Consider the following 15584-nt stretch of genomic DNA (forward strand, 5'->3'; position numbering starts at 1 on the left):
TGACACTCAGTGCCATTTTCTAAGGACAACATCAAAGATACGTGTACCACTAAGATGTGCTACCCTAGTCTCTAATGGGGAACATAAGGCCAACCGCTTTGCTCTTATTGGCCTCCATCTTATTGGGTTGGTTTAGTCTCCTTATGTTCCAACACACAATACTAGTCATGGTGAATTCTAGTAGTTGGGGTGTTATGCATGCCACCCCAATGTCAATCTCTATGGTTCCCCCCTTAACAAAACTCATCATTGAGACCGTACCCAATTCAACATTTGTCCCTCCAACCTCCGATTCGTAGTCAGCATCCATCTCTTTACCCATTTTAGAGTCGGTCCCTTGGTTGGTTTCTTTATTTTGAAATTTTCCAACATCTTTTTCTTAATGGTCATTAGAGAGGCAATAAAATGAGTTGTATGTTTGAGGCATTGGCTGTCTTTCCCTAGGTTGCCATCTATTGAGTGACTGATTCATAGTACCCATGCCATCATTTTTTTTATCCCTATCATGTCTTTTTTTGCTAGATTGGTCCACCACTACATTTCTCGTCCTCTTTTTGAATTCCTCCATAAGTTTCCCCTCACTCTTGCGTGCGACAGGTTGGAATCCATTTGTAGCAACATTAGCGTTCCCTGATTTTTGGGGCTGGTTATCATGGTTCCTACCTTTTATTTGGAAAATGCATGATGCATTACCATGCTCGAAAACACAACAGTGGTCACATTGGGATGATCTTCATTGGTATTCAACTCGGACTCTAATGACCTTAGACACATTGTTATCTACGTTCAAGAGCTAGACTTTCAACACCTCCGGCAATTTCTACCTCGCGTCCAGTTGCACTAACACTCAGACAAATCCAATTTAGCCAGCAGCATATCTACATATACCTCTATAGTTTTGTCCATACCCAGAAGTTTTCCCACCCCACTAGCTAAGTAGCTCAATCCCAAGGCACTTCAATATTCCATCGGCACATAATACAACTTAATCCACATAGGGATGGTACGTGGTGGCTTCTTGTGTAACTCCATTTCTAGTTGCCATCTCTAGAGAAGGATCAATCTATTCTGTATGAGCCACGGACCATCCTCCAACACTGCATTATAACTGCTTCATCCTCAATTTTGAAGAAAAAGAAACCCTAGTCATTCATCATTATTTCTCAGATGCCATATTTTTTCCAAGGTTTATTAGCCTAGAATTGTTCATAAAAGAACAAAAGTGTTTTTTTTTTTTTTATAAACGACCACACTAGGCAAGTTTCCCATTTTCGTCGGCTTTCCAATGCTACTTCCAGTGGAAGACAAATCAGAATGGATCCATTTTGTTGAAAAATCGGCTCATGGAATTTAATTTTGAGTTTTTTTAGGTCATATGATGAGAGGCAACCCAAATCCAGCTTTTCGTCTACCTCATACTATCACCTTCGATTGTAACATTCCTAGACATTGCCTAAACAACTTGATGGATGACGGTATTGAGGCAGGTAAAGTCGGCCTCAATTGGTTTCAAGGTATATTGTTGTCTAAAATCAAAGCCCATTGGTCTTATAGCAATATGCCCAATTTTCACCTTTTGATTAAGCCTACTTTCCATATAAGTGCCTGACCTAACTACTTTTCTAAGGCCTTTCTCAAGACTTTGTCCCTCACGCCTGACCTGGCAAAACGGGTGTGGTGCCGGGTACGAGCTGGGTCAAACGGGTACGGCCCTTATACGGGTCGATATATACGGGTCCATATTTTGGACCCATGCCCTACTATACGGGTATGGGTGGACCCGTAGGTGGACCGTTTTTTTCTCTCTCCAGATTTGAGATTTTCTTTCACCCTTAATAGTTTCATTATTTGATAATTACACCCCCAAAATTCCTACAGTTTTAAATTTTTACATTTACACCCCCCAAATCACTACTCAATTCATTCAATTAAGAATATAAACAATATGAACCAAATAAACAAATAACACATAACAAACAATAACATATAATACCAAACTACAATACCAACCAAAAAACAAAATACAAACACTAATCACCAATTACACATAAACAAACAAATAAGTCATAAACTAATAATACCAATTAAATAAACAATACATATCCAATTTCAACAAAAATATTCTTAGGATAGCAAATGTTCATCTCACAGTGGGCGTGATAGAGTCTCTTGATTCCACGTCTCGAGATCAGTCAATGGCACATCAGAATCATCATCCGAATCATCTTTCACCTCACATCTACAAACAAAATGATCAACTACAAATATGTTACCCTCAAACTCATATCCAGTATTTAATCACTCATTAGAGGACACTTTCTAATTAGAGTACTGTGGTCTGTAGCTAATGATAACCTATGCTGAACTGTTTTCAGATACTTGTTCGTGGACACCATTGTGCCTCATATTTGGCTGTTTTCACGAGGAAGAACAAACTGGACCATCCAATGTAACTTTTAGATAATCATCTTAATTCATTAATGTAATTAAAGGACAGACAAGTTTTAGTAAATTGGTCTTATTTGTTCTGGTTTCAGTGAATTAATTTTACATTAATTTACCAATTAATTCATTAATTTTTTTAGTCCTGTCCATACAACTTCGCTATGGATATCTACAAAATTAACGAACTAACTTACAATTATAAGATAAACAATCATCAAAAAACTTAATTAATCTGATGAGATGAAGAAAGCAATACAGGACAATGATCAATGAATATAGCCTGTCACTATTAGCTGTAGCGGTTGTTGTGTTTTCTAACATAATTAACCAACGACTCAACTGATCATTAACCTCTAAAAAATTCAGTATTAAACACTAAAGTAATCAATAAAATGATGCTAACGTCTATTGAGATCAATAGGCGCATGCATTGGAAGAATATGCTATAATATCGATTAGATATCGCAATCAGAATCAGATTATAAAAATTGTATTAGGGTAGAGTGATTAAACTTAGGCCAGTCATTGTTTTGGCTTCTTTGACCTACTATAATCACAATTAATGCGTGAACTAAAATATCATACCAGCCTTATTAGTTACGGAGTCTATGTGAGTATGTGTTCTCAACAACAACTTTTTAATGGTAAACTTGAAAAGCAAGAACATAGCTAGGGAATACAAATAAAGGATTGAGAATACAAATTCCATGGCTGTGTTTCTGTCATTGCTGTTGGTTTTTCTATCACACTCACAAACTCTGTTGAATCATACAATTAACATTCTACTAAAATTGATTCCTTCAAGTATTAGCATTGAATATTTAGTAGTTGTAATTAAGCAAAAACACTGCTTTGGATCTGTCTTCCTTTTAATCCAATATTGAAGTGAGGGACATCTTTCAAGTAGTGTAGAATCTTCAAATATGGGTGTAATAAGGGGAGGTTTAGTCTAAACCACTTATTTCTAACACTTTGTTTAGGCTTTTAGCAGTAAGTCTTAAGTGCCACCATTCTGGCACCAGATCAGCCTACAGAAATTTAATTCAGAATGACTGTTAGTCAGTCAGGTCAGTGCCTTCTGGCTGCAATAAGTTGAAGGTCGCTATACTAAAAATGCACTTTTTTCAACCCTATTCAACCATTTTCGTGACATTATTGCAATATTGTTTGTTATTTGACATTTTCGTGACATTATTGCAAAAACCAACAGCAATGCCAGAAACACTAGTCCATGGAATACAATCACTAATTCCAGTAAACAAAGGGGAAACTTAGCTATGTATATAAACTACCTAGAGTCTTGGAGCTTGCGGTGGTCCTGGATTTAGTCTCGATGCCAAGGACGACGATATTGGTCCCCGTACCTCAACTGCGGCATTCCCCTTACGGACAGCTTCCGAGCGTATTCCACCTGGAAAAGAAAACACAAATCTGTCAAAAAAACAAAACAAACACACAAAATTAGGGGTTAGGGATTCATTACCAGCCGACGAGTGACGAACTGACTATTAATCGAAGATGAGACACCGAGACAGGGAGTTAAACTTCAGACAAAATGATGAGAAATTGAGATGCGACCGCGATAAAGTTATTGAGATATGAGAGTGAGAGATCAGAGATGAGATGAAGTGAGAGTGAGAGATCAAGATCAGAGATCAGAGATGTGAAGATCAGATGACTGATGAGATGAGATTGAAGAGTGAGAGGCGTGACTGCTGCGTGAATGAATGCGTGAAAAATTAGGATTCAAAGAACCAAACTCATTACTGCAAATACGGTGTAACCCCCACTTGAGGTACGTAGCTATTGCTCCTTCGTTTGCTCTTATTTGAGATGGTATCTTGGTAATATTGTTTATTGACATTACTATGAGTGTTGTGTTGAATAATTGCCCTGAAGTTGGTAAAAAAAAAAATAGAAGAAGTGTAGTGTGCCAACTTCGCCGGGGCGAAGAAGAATCCTCGCCGCGCGAAGAGGCTTTGAAACCATAGAAACTTTCTGGACAGTTTCGCTGCGGCGATAGAAGCTTCCTCGCCGCGGCTACAGTCCGACCAAATATTGCTAAGTTTTAGATATTCTCTTCACTAAGGGCATTTTGACCATTCTACCCCTATATTGTAGAAAGTGGTGAGTAAATTGTAAGGAAATTTAAAGAAGATTATGTTAGTATGGGGTGTTTAGTAAGGAATCAAAGGATTATGAGGAATTTCCATAAAAGAGCGCAAGGGCAAAATGGGAATGAGTTTTAGAGATATTAAAAAGGGTTTAGTCTTTGAAAGCTCTTCATTTCCCTTCCACCGCCTCCTTCATTCTTCTAAACCTCTCTCAATTTCCTTCAATCTTTCAAGGATTTCCAAGAGCCTTTTTGAGAAACTTTTAGTAGGGTTTTAACCTAAAGCTTCCTAAGAGGAAAAGCAAGCTCCCAGGAAAGGAGAAGTGTTAAAGAAGCAAATTTCTCATAAGGTAAGTAAACTCAACCCAAGTTGAGATTTAAGAACTCTTTTGAGTAGATTGATATACGTATGTGTATTCTTTTAATTGTTGAGATTAGTATTATGATTGAGTTATGAAGTGTTTTAATTGCTTGATGTTGGGTTGAGTTTGATAGAGTTGGAGGAAGTTTTGAGCAAGTTATGGAAGTGTTTCTCTTGTGACAGGAATTTAGATTTTCTGAGGGAGTTTGCTCCCATTGGGTGATAAAGAAAACAAAAAAGTTAGAGTTAGAGTGAGTTATTTATGCACATGAGTTTGTTGGATGAAATGCTCAAGAGAATCATTAGTAAGGGTAAAAGCCTTAATTGTTGCTACATGCCATAGTTCCTTTTCATAAATGCATTAATGAGTATAAGTCATTGATGTGCATTAATTATGTTTTACTTATGCATTAGAAAAGAGAGTAGAGAAAGAGTAGACTTTGAGTTTGGACTACTCTAAGAGTAGAAAAGAAGAGAGATAGGCACTATAGAGTATAGATGAGGGCTTAATAAGAAATAGAGTAGTTGTGCGTGGGGAACCTGTGAGTACGGGTAATGTTCCCGCTGTACGCTGCCAATAAAGCGCCAGAGTATCAGAGAGAAGTGGTGTAGCCCGTGTGTACTCGGATGGGGCTAACCCGAGTTTACCCGAGAGATTCTATGCACTCACTGGCCAAGGTTCTGATCCATGCATAACCAGTCCGATCTGCTAGAATGAGTAAAAGTCACAGGGAGTGGGAGCGAGTCCCAGCCGTGCCTCCTTCAGATGGGCCGTGACTTACTAGAAAGAAAGTTAATAAGGAGTTATGAAAAGAGTAATTAGATAGCGATTAAGAGAAGAGTTACGGAGATATTTGAGTTCAGGGGTTTACTTACTGAGCCTTGTTTGTGCTCATCCAGTTGTTCCCTATGTTTTTGCAGGTTCTAGATGAGGACACAGTCGATGGACATCGGCACACGAAGAGAAATGGCTACACTGTCCACCCTATTTTGATAGTTTTGCATATGTCACAACCCTTGTATATTAGTATAAAGATATATGTTTAATGAAAAAAAAATTTTGGCCCCAACTTTTTATATTATGGTTACGTGTATTTTTACTATGCATGTTTTTATAAGAATGGAGTCGTTACATTTTTGGTATCGAGCAAAGTTTTTGGGATTTGACAGTGTACCATTCTCATCGCTATGATGTCCAATAGCCGACTGTGTAAGTTAATTATTTCCTATGTCAAGTGTCTCTTAAATTGATCCATTGTTGTCGTTTTGTAGATGAGGTGTAGTAACCAAATAAGGGTAAGAGGTGATGAATGAGGGAGAACCATCTAACCCCCCCCCCAAACCCCCCTACTCTTGAGTGTACATTGATTCGAATATTGTTCAAGAGGTGTTAGCAGAGAGTCAGGAGAGTTTTACCAAAAGAACAGAGACCCCTAGTCGAGGACGGCCGCAAGACAAGAACGTGAGGGGCCGGTACCTCAAGTAGTACCGAATCGTGTTGATCCCGGTTTAGGGGCTTGCAAGCCACACCCAGCCGTCGAGTTTAAGGGCACAAGGGATCCGCTGGAAGCAGAAGATTGGTTTAAGTCTGTAGAGTGGATAGTGGCCTTATTTCCCATGAACGAGTAGAGAATCAGATATGCTAGTTTCCTGTTCTGGGAGATGCCCAATTTGGTGGGAACAATAGAAGGACTCACGCCTCGGTTCTAATGACTTGGGAAGAATTCAAAAGACGGCTTGAGCCGAGTATCGAACGGAAGACCGAGTATCGAACGGAAGACCGAGTACATGAGAAAGTCCAAGAGTTCATTAATTTGAAACAGGGACTAGTACGGTGAAGGAGTATTCGGTAAAATTCAATTCCCTCGCCTGATTTGCACCCGGATAGTGTACACTCCAGTGTTGAGGAGGGACAAGTTTGTACAGGGTTGAAATCCGATATTGCCCGAGATGTATGACAGGAGCTGAGCCTCCTCATACCTATAGTGAGGCTTTAACAAGGGCGTTAAGGGTAGAGATTTATGTAAATAAGCATATTGCCAGAGTCATCTTTACCGGTACTCAGTGAACATCCCCTGCTTTGCAGAGGGAGAGGGTGGATGCATCAAGGAATAGAGAATAAGGGTCAGAGAAAGTTTCAACCCAAGAATAACGGAGGGATTGGCAGAACAAGCGGCCCAGAACCGAAGGGTTGCCCTTTTGTGCTAAATGTGGAGGAACCATTCAGGGGAATGTTTAAGGGATAGAAATGTGTGTTACAGGTGCCGTCGCCAGGGCATCTGAAGAAGGATTGTAAAGCTCCGTTTCGCCCCGCAGCTCGGGTCGAGAGGTACTAATGCCAGAGTTTTTACGGTGGCTCAGGGTGAAGCAGAGACCAGTCCATCAGCTTGTACTGGTCAGTTGCTATCCATGCTATTTCTTTATTCTTTAATTGTTCTGGGCTACCCATTCTTTTATACGCACGGGATGATCGAGAGATTAGGTTTGAAACCTAGCAGAGTGAGTCACCCTATAAGATTGAGTTACCTGATGGGGTGAGTGTTGACTCAGGGATGTGTTAGGAGAATCCATAGTGATCCATGGTCGAGAGCTAGCAGTCGATTTAATAGTCTTGTAGCCCGACTTGATGTGATTTTGGGCATGGATTTCCTAGGAGGTATGGAGTAGAGATCGATTGTCGAAAGAAGAAGCGGATTTAATCTCGATAGTGGGGATAAATTTAGCTTTGGAGAGGGCCATCGTTTGAGTATGTTAATTAGTAGTGTGAAGGCTAGAAAGATGTTAAGAAAGGGTGTTCTGGATATATTGTGCATGTATGGCAGAGTGGTGATGTTCCACAGCCAGAATTCAGAAGTTGCCTATAGTTCGAGAGTTTTTGGATGTGTTTCCGGAAGATTTACCAGGTTTCCACCAGAAAGAAGGTTGAATTTAGTATCGAACTAGCACCAGGACAGCACCAATATCTAAGCCCCTTATCGAAGGCCCCAGCAGCTTCAGGAGTTGAAGAAACAACTCCAAGAGCTTTTGGACAAGGGTTTTATCCGCCCGAGTCATTCTCCCTGGGAGCCCAATTTTGTTTGTCAAAAAGAAGGACGGATCGCTACGGTGTTTATTGATTATAGAGAGTTGAATAGGTGACTGTGAGAATAAGTACCCCATACCCCGAATTGATGATTTGTTTGATCAGTTGGGGGGCAGCAGTATTCTCCAAGATTGATCTGAGGTCAGGGTACCATCAGGTAAGTGGGCTGGGCAAGATTAGCTAAGCTGCTTTCCGTTCAAGGTATGGGCATTATGAGTTTGTAGTGCTGGTTTGGTTGACCATGTCCCCAGCAGTTTTTATGGACTTGATGAACTGGGTATTCCATGATTGTTTAGACCATTCATAGTGGTTTTCATAGACGATATCCTGGTTTACTCTAGTCAAGAGAAAGGCATGAGGGACATTTAAGATCGTACTGCAACGGTTGAGAGAAAAGCAGTTGTATGCTAAGTTTTCGAAATGTGAGTTTTGGCTCGATCGAGTAATATTCTTGGGCCATACTGTATCGAAGGAGGAATCTCTGTAGACCCAAGTAGTGCAAGCAATCCTCGAGTGGCAGGTCGAGGACAGTAGGAGGTCAGAAGTTTCTTAGGCTTGGCAGGTTCTACAGACGATTCGTGGAAGGGTTCGCTCAGTTGGCCAACCATTGACAACTCTTCCAAACAGAAGACTCCTTTTGTATGGTCAGAAGCTTGTGAGGAATGTCCCAAGAATTGTAGAAGAGGTTAACAACGGCCCCAGTGTTAGTGTTCCGCAGGAGGGTGTAGATTATGACATTTATACAAATGCCTCTTTGCAAGGACTTGGTTCGTGTTATGCATTAGGTAGGGTGATAGCAATGCCTCTCGCATTGAAAGATCATGAAATGAGATACCCTACGCATGATTTAGAGTTGGCAGCAGGGTCTTTGCCTTAAAGATTTGGAGGCACTACCTCTATGGTGCAAAGCACACACTATACTGTCATAAGAGTTTGAAGTATTTCTTTACTCAGAAGGTTGAATATGAGCAGAGAAGATGGTTAGAACTGGTTAAAGATTATGAGTGCGAGATTAAATACTCACCGGGGAAGCCAATGTAGTACCGATGCCCTGATAGAAAAGCCTATTTGTCCCACTCACTAAGCAAAGAGAGTTATAGAAGAGTTGTGTAGAGAGCAGATTGAAGTGATTCCGGGAGGGATTGCAAGGTTAGAGATTCAGACTACTTTACTGGGAAGTGAAAGAAAAGCAAGTGGCCGATGAGTGGTGTCAGAAAATAGTTCACGAGTCCTTGAAGGTAAGACAGCAGAGTTTGTGTGAGAGATGGTGTTCTTTACTTCAGGAATCAGTTTGTATTCCTCCGAAGTGAGTTGAAGCAGAAATTCTTTTGGAGGCTCATGACACCACCGTACACTGCTCATCTGGAGCAACTAAGATGTATCAGGATGTAAAAAAATCTATTAGTGGACAGGTATGAAGAAAGACATTGCAGAGTTTGTAGCTAAATGTCTAACTTGTCAGCAGGTGAAAGCAAAACATCAACGCCGTCAGGTTTGCTTCAACCATTGAGTGTTCCAGAGTGGAAATGAGAGTATTTCAATGGATTTCATCACCGGTCTCCCTAGAGTCCGAGGGGTATAATGCTTTATGGTGATTGTGGTAGGTTAACCAAATCACCCATTTTCTTCCATAAGGAAAGCACTACTACGGATCAGCTGGCTCAGATCTACATTAAGGAAATAGTCAAGTTACAGGTGTGCCCAAGACAATAGTGTCCGATAGAATTCCAGATTTGTCTCAGCCTTCTGGATGAGTTTACGAGGAACTTGGGTACTAGATTAGCGTTCAGCACTGCCTATCATCCTCAGACGGATGACCGAACCGAGAGGACAAATCAGGTGCTTGAAGATATGTTGAGAGCCTGCTGTATGGATTATAGAGCTTCTTGGCATGAAATGTTACGGCTGTGGAGTTTGCCTACAACAATAGTTTCAGTCTACTTAAGATGGCGCCTTACGAGCTTTGTATGGCAAGCGATGTAGGTCTCCGCTAATTGGGATGAGGTAGGTGAAAAGGATGAGCTAATTGCAGCTCTTGGGCCAGAGTGACTCAAAATTGATAGAAGATGTGAGACTGATCAGAAACAGATGAAGCAAGCCCAAGATCGACAAAAGAGCTATGCCGACTTGAAGAGAAAAGAAGTCGAATTTCAATGGGTGATAAGTGTTTTTGAAAGTTTCCCCCTTTAAGCGAGTAATGCGCTTCGGAAGCAAAGGGAAGTTAGCACCGCGATACGTAGGTCCATTTGAAGTCTTGCAACGGTAGGAAAGGTGCCTACAGTTGCACTACCGCCTAGTATGGTAGGGTGCATGATGTCTTTCATGTCTCGATCTACAAATACGTAAGTGATCCCCTCCACATCTTAGTGTAGAGGATGTTAAGTAACAGAAAACCTAGTATATGAAGATGTCCAGTTCAATTTTGGATCGAGGTTTTAAGAGTTTCGGAACAAAGTGTTCCGCTATGAAGATCCTTTGGAGGAATCACAAAGTGGAAGAGCCACTTGGGAAGTAGAACGGGACATGCAGAATCGCTTTCCGGATTTATTTGTATGAATTTCGGGGACGAAATTCTATTAGGGGAAAGAATGTAACGCCCCACTTGAGGTACGTAGTTATTGCTCCTTCGTTTGCTCTTATTTGAGATGGTATCTTGGTAATATTGTTTGATTGACATTAGTATGAGTGTTGTGTTGAATAATTGCCCTGAAGTTGGTAAAAAAAAATAAAAGAGTAGTTGGCCAAGCTTCGCCGCAGCGAGAGGGGTTGAAACCACGGAAACTTTCTGGACAGTTTCGCCGCGGCGACAGAAGCTTCCTCGCCGCGGCGACAGTCCGACCAAAATGCTTGCTAATTTTTAGATATTCTCTTCACTAAGGGCATTTTGACCATTCTACCCCTAATAGTAAGAAAAGTGGTGAGTAAATTGTAAGGAAATTTCAAGAAGTTATGTTAGTATGGGGGTGTGTTAGTAGGAATCAAGATATGGATGGAATTTCCATAAAAGACAAGGGCAAAATGGGAAGAATGAGTTATTAAGAGATATTAAAAGGGTTTAGTCTTGAAAGCTCTTCATTTCCCATTCCACCGCCTCCTTCATTCTTCTAAACTCTCTCAAATTTCCTTCAATCTTTCAAGGATTTCCAAGAGCCTTTTTGAGAAACTTTTAGTGGGTTTTAACCTAAAGCTTCCTAAGAGGAAAAGCAAGCTTCCAAAGAAAGGAGATGTTAAGAGCAAATTTCTCATAAGGTAAGTAACTCAACCCCAAGTTAGATTTAAGAACTCTTTTGAGTAGATTGATATCGTATGTGTATTCTTTTAATTGTTAGATTAGTATTTATGATTGATTTATGAGAAGTGTTTTAATTGCTTGATGTTGGGTTGAGTTTGATAGAAGTTGGAGGAAGTTTTGAGCAAGTTTATGGAAGTTTTCTCTTGTGCACGGGAATTTAGATTTTCTGAGGGAGTTTGCTCCCAATTTGGTTGATTAAGAAACAAAAAAGTTAAGAGTTAGAGTAGAGTTATTTATGCACATAGTTGTTTGATGAAATGCTCAAGAGAATCATTAGTAAGGGTAGAAAGCCTTAATTGTTGCTACTGTCATAGTCTTTTCATAAATGCATTAATGAGTAAGTCTTGATGTGCATTAATTATGTTTTACTTAGCTTAAAAGAGGTAGAGAAAGAGTAGAGACTTTTGAGTTTGGACTACTCTAAGAGTAGAAAGAAGAGAGAGCACTATAGAGTAAAGCTAAGTAGTGCTTAATAAGAGAATAGATAGGTTGTGCGATGGGGAACCTGTGAGTACGGGTAGAGTATTCCCGCATGTACGCCATCAATAAGCGGCCAGAGTATCAGAAAGAGAAGTGGTGTAGCCCGTGTACATGCGGATGAGGGCTATACCCGAGTTTACCCGAGAGATTCTATGCACTCACTGGCCAAAGGTTCTGAATCCATGCATCACCAAGTCCGATCGGCTAGAATGATGAAATCACAGGGAGTGGGTCGAGTCCCAGCCGTGCCTCCGGTCAGATGGGGCCGTGACTTACTAGAAAGAAAGTTATTATAGAGGAGTTATGAGAAAGAGTAATTAGATACGATTAAGAAAGAGTTACGAGATATTTGAGTTCGGGGTTTACTTACTGAGGCCTTGTTTGTGCTCATCCAGTTGTTCCCTATGTTTTTGCAGGTTCTAGATGAGGACACAGTCGGATGGACATCGGCACACAAAGAGAAAAGGCTACACTGTCCACCCTCTTTTGATAGTTTTGCATATGTCACAAACCTTGTATATATTTGTATAAAGAATGCATATGTTTAAAGAAAGAAAAATTTTGGGCCCAACTTTTTATATTATGGTTACGTATATTTTTACTATGCATGTTTTTATAAGAATGGAGTCGTTACATACGGGTGCCCGCGGGTTCACCTGTATAACCTGTGTGTATCTGGGCCGGATACGGGTACGGGTCTCAAAAAACGGGTTTAATAAATTGGACCCGTACCTTATATTTTTTACCCGGGTACGGTCCAACCCGCAGGTCCAGACCCATTTTGCCAAGTCTACTCACGCCCCATTCGGCCATACATGTCTCTCTCTCCATTTGGTTAAAGAGCTTGGGCTGCCCCATTATTATTATTGTATCCAAGTCCACCCTTTAAGCCCACATCTATTAAGCCTATCACTTCTGTTGGCCCACTTGGTAAATCACCGCCCACCTCATATCTACATCCAACTTCATTCCCATAGGCCTGATTTTGAAGACTCCTCTTTGGCCCAAATCCAAGCCCGAAGCCCCTCTGATTTCTGCAAGCCCAAATCATCTTTACCTACTAAACAACCCATACCCAAATTTCCTTCTTCTTACACGGTAGAGTTGATTCACCTTGTGCATTTCACCAATAACTTGTCTTTGTCATAATCCACTACTGACCAAAAGTTAACTACTTGTACGACACCACCACTCTTCATCGGAGGGCTCTGGGATCGGTCCTGCTTATGTTTGTCTTCAATTGTTGATGCGTCAAAACGTGTTTACTCATTTAGCAAGTGCACTAGTCACAAGAAGTAAGAAAGTGATGAAGTAAAGTATTGTTCCCATGCTGAGAACGTATTAAGTACCAATTTCTCTAATTTTGGTACTAATTGAAGCAAAAATGAATGTAATGATGGAATATTAACAAACTACTTACAAATTAACAAAATAACAAAGAATGACAATGAAAAGGAAGCAAAACCCAATGTTCAAACGAATCAAACAATGATAAAAGATGTTAGGGTGTTGATTTCACCTAAATACACAAACTCAATTTACAGAATCTATGACCCAAGTTCTAATTTCTTTGATTTAAAAACAAATTTCCTATGATGGTTGCTACTTCTTCTCAAATTATACCACACCACCTATTCCTATTAACCTTCTGAACCCATAATTTGAAGTTTAATAATTGAAAGTCTCTTAAGTTTTGTGGAATTCTAAATAGGTTTCATACACGTTTGTCCATCTCTAGTTTTTGCCCAATATATGGTATTTATCCCAAGAGGCACATATCACAAATTACTTCTTAGTTTCATTGCAAATAACACATCAATTGAATGGTGATCAAGCACTTAAAAGCATCAAGTAAAGAGATAAACACTCAATAATGAAATCACATATCAAAGTAAATCAATTCATATAAGCGGAATCATTGTATCAAGGTTACATCAAACCCTGGCTAAACAACTTATTTCATTCTTTAAAAAAAAAAAAAAAAAAGGTAATATGAAAGTTCATCATTGGAAAAATAATCAAAGACAGAGGAAATCTTCTCTAAATGTAGCCTTAATCTTCAAGATCCTCTCCTTCCAATAGCTGCTTCCCAAAGGATGAACTCAAACCCCTTTCAAACTATTTTCATTCCTTTATATACCCTTTCCACTTTGGGCTAAAAGCTAGCAATCAAAACACATCGTTTTTATTTTTTCCAATCTGGCGTAACTTCGCCACAACGCGACTTGAATTATCAGAATTCCAGGGAGAGCTTCGCTGCAATGAAGTTGATCTTGTTATGAATTTCCCTTTTTGCCATTCTCTTGAGCTCTTGGTTGATATCTTCTTTGTATTCTTGGTCAAATCTGACCCAGTCTTCACTTTGAATCGCAAATCAACTCTGAATCTTCTGATTCTTCAAAATTCAAGATATGCTAGGATTGACAAGTTCAAAATCCTCGTTTTCTTTCCAAATCAATGTTTACGCTTGCAACATAAAAAAAAGTGAATTGAGTACCCATTTCGGCTAAAAAATGAATGAAAAGTACTCTAATTCTTATTAAAACCTAATGCAAAATTAACTGGATTATCAATTGTTAAGCCAATAAGAGGGCTGGTCGATCTTTGCAAGGAGTGCCTCCTATTGCCAGTCAGTTGCTTGTCCATAGCATTAGATCTTGCATCATACAGGTCAACCAGCCTCGAATTTTTAACCATCGCACCTCCTCAATCAAATTGTTGTCTGAAGGGGTCTTGATTGACGGGCTGATTATTCTCCATGTGACTCCTTTCACTTCTCCCTTTTCAACAGTTGGTTAGATTATGATAAGTGTTGGAAATACAGGTTTATTTAGTGATTTGGGGGTGAAATTGTAAGGAATTCAAGGTTTAACATATTATTTAGGATGAGTATCCTTGTTTCATTATCTTCCAAAATCACGAGTTCTGTTGTGTCTTCAAGTATTCGGGTTAAAACGATAGATTATTCATGCTTGTGTTCGTGTTCGAATAGCCTGGACCCATTCAAGTGCGGACAAATGAAAGCAAGAAGAAAAAGAGAGAAACTCGAATTCACACTGTAACATGATTTTTTGTGCTGCGGCATGAATTGACGAATTCCAAGTTGTGCTGCAGCGTAGTCATTTGCACCGCAGAACAAATCGGCAAAATCCCAACCATGCCATAGCGCCACTAAATTGTGTCACAACATGGAAAAGGTTTTGTCGAAGCAAATATCGCCTAGAATTGTGTCGCTGTACAATTCAACTGTGCTGCAATGCAAATAGTGAATTTCAGAAATACTTCGCATTTTCAACCCTAATTTTGGCAACAAATATTTATGGTTTGCCGTTTTGTCTAAAATCTATATAAAGGCAGCTCTAGTCCCTTTTTAGAGTTTTTTTTTTAAATATTTTTTTTTTAAGAGTCTGAACACATTTTTTAAACTTTGGGAAGCTTGGAGAAGGAGTTATTGATTGTAGGAGGCTAAATCTTGATCATTTTGAGTGGATTTCTCATCCAAATATTTTCGGGTAAGATCAAGGTTTGTTTTCTTGTGAATATGTGTAGGTAAACTCTTCCTAGTGTATCAAATGTAATCTAATTAGACTACTTTATGTCTATTGTTTAATCAATTGTTTTATTGATCTAACAATGTCTTAGTTTTGTTCATTTATGTTTACATTGAGTTGATTAATCATTATTATTGCTTGTTTGTCTTTGATTCATGTTGAATGATTGTGTGAGTCAAAGTTAGGCTATACGCCACTAGCTAACTTTGAGTATCTCTTGATACTTGATCGTTATTGATGTTTGATCGTCTTTAATAGTT

This window comes from Pistacia vera, unplaced genomic scaffold, assembly GCF_008641045.1.
Source record: "Pistacia vera cultivar Batoury unplaced genomic scaffold, PisVer_v2 Contig546, whole genome shotgun sequence".
NCBI classification, from domain to species: Eukaryota; Viridiplantae; Streptophyta; class Magnoliopsida; order Sapindales; family Anacardiaceae; genus Pistacia; species Pistacia vera.